General features: G+C 38.4%; 1 protein-coding gene across 1 annotated transcript in view; it reads left to right on the forward strand.

Annotated features, from left to right (window-relative positions):
• LOC113818746 (latrophilin-like protein LAT-2) overlaps window positions 1-2,500 on the forward strand; it is a 46,640-nt gene that overhangs the window by 26,506 nt on the left and 17,634 nt on the right. The gene's annotated exons all lie outside the window — the stretch shown is intronic.

The raw sequence follows: 2,500 nt of genomic DNA on the forward strand, positions 1-2,500 counted from the left end.
GCATATATATGCACTTAAATATCTATGTACTGTTGCGGAATTATATTTCAGTGTATTTTCTGGGTCCCACTTTTGTACATCTGGCAACCAATCAAAGTAAACATAGCGTAAATAGTATTTTTGTGAGTGAGGCTAAAACCCTGGGTATTTTGTAACAAAGTGTGTGATTGGTCGAATGTAAATAACCAATGAGTATATTAATTAATATTTTTTTAAACTAAGCCATTTAATCTTCCGTTTTCTTCAAAAAGTTATTAAAAAAACGTAATACTAGTTATCGTTGATTTTGTAGTTGGATATTCTTCAAATGCGATATCCTCGCATTGTTTGTTTATCGAAACGGCAACACCGATGGCGTGGAGGCGGCATTTCCCCAGTCTTCCGACACAAGAAGTATCAATGATTTTAGCTTCATGCTTTAAATATCTCTGTATAGCAGCAAAATCAAACAAAAATGTGCCAAAGATCTTTGTAAATACTTCTCGTAGCTGCACCATAATCGATCTAGTAAAATATACGTTTTTCCTCTTTGCCAGAACCAAACACTTATTTTGAATAAACAGAAATGATGCTACATTATATTCTTCTTTACAGAATGCATAGATTCTTCATCATTGTGTGTGTGTGTGTGTGTGTGTGTGTGTGTGTGTGTGTGTGTGTGTGTGTGTGGCGTCCATGGAAATACGAAGTCACTGCTTAGTGACGAGTTATGAAACTATATTTAATTCGTTACGGTATTCAGAATGTCCTTTATCTTGTGCTAAAATCTGATATTTTTTTCTGTTATTATTCCGTAAGTCTTGACGTTTTTAGAAGGAGGCGCATCCACATTCGATCAGTTGAGCGAGAAAATACAAGTTCGCTTGTTTCAACTCAAGTAACTACAAGCTAGGGGGTTCCAAAGAGGGTGAACAGCAAAAGTCAAAGAACCGACTCTCATTACAGGAGCTGTATATCAGATATTTTGATGAAGAAAAAAAAATCGTTTGAATTAATATCAATATCTTGCTCTTTACTTTTATATGTTGTTTATGCAGTTTTTTATTTTCCTTCTTTTTGTCAATACACGCTTGTTTACAGTGTATGTGTATGTGTAGAAAAAAACTCTTGTCTTTTATCACAAAATATAATCAAGGTTTTTATATGTCATGTTCATTGTGAACTAATAGATCAGATCTAGGCACGGATTCAATAAACATACAATAAGAATCATTTTAGAATATTAACTGAACGCAAAACCGTGGTCGGGTTAACCAAGCCTCAACGATGTGTGTATGTATTGTGTGTGAAAGAACTGCAATTATACAGTTTTTAACGCGTTAGTTAGAATCTTTTGTTTTATATTTCACACATTTTGAGCCCCTTCGCACACAAAACGCCATGCCATGTAGTTGATAACTAAGACACTCACACACACACACACACACACACACACATATATATATAATTATTTATTTTTATTTTTTCATAGATGATGGGGGATGTTTATTAATTTTGGAGATACTTTTACTAAAAATGGTAAGAACTGTAGAAAGGGGAGACAAATAGTAATGTTTATGATGGGAAATATGTATTGTTATTCAAACGGTGTCTAATCCCTGAGACAGAGGTGACGTGTTCACATGCAACGTCTCGATTTCTATCAGCTGGTTCGAGGTTGCTTCATTAGCCGTTTCTCAGACATTGACAATATTCGGCCAAACATTTTTCGTCGGGTTTGAGCGACATCCCTCGCTTGGCCATCGAAGGCCTTCCACGTGGTGTTAGGCAGGGAACTACTTCCTAACTCTTCTGGACGCGTGTATAGGGCAGTTATGCTCATTGTTTCTGGGAAGGGCCAAGGCATAACAGTGTACTGATGGGAGGATTTTTTTCTAACAATTCGATATATTTGTCTGAGGCATTTTCCCCGTTTCGCCAACATCATGTAGGGAGATCCACCCCCACATATCGCAGGTCACGCGGCCGCGCCTCGCCGTTGTATATATAATTTGTCTGTCATATATGAAATGTAAATAATGATATAGAATCTGAACATGAAATATGACGTGTAGGGCACTGTTCTGTATAAACAAATATCTATATTGTAAATTGAAATAAATCGATTTCTGAAATATTGAAAAGGGCTAACATTTACACCTTTAATTCCCTTCAGCAATGGAGCTTTCCGTGTATTCCCGGTGTATTTTGGTCGTTATGGGTGCCCTCCTTTTCCCACCCTGTCTGCCTGTACACCATCGTCCGGGAGATGCGCAGCTCTCCGAATATATCACCGTTGGAGAAGTTACTTTCCCTCACCCCATTGTCAAAAGTCAGAGTTGGTCCCATATCCATCTGGACGTAAGGGACATGTTTTGTAGAGAAACATGCTTTCTAAGCCGCGGGATGATGCGGTAGGGTGACCTGTTCCTTTCTGCCCCGACTTTGACCCTAGCATGCTGACGTCGGCATAACAGTGCTCATTCACAGCTGAGTCGACTGAGAGGGGCAGCCGTGCGCG

The sequence above is a fragment of the Penaeus vannamei genome, chromosome 33 (genome assembly GCF_042767895.1).
Source record: "Penaeus vannamei isolate JL-2024 chromosome 33, ASM4276789v1, whole genome shotgun sequence".
Classification (NCBI taxonomy): domain Eukaryota; kingdom Metazoa; phylum Arthropoda; class Malacostraca; order Decapoda; family Penaeidae; genus Penaeus; species Penaeus vannamei.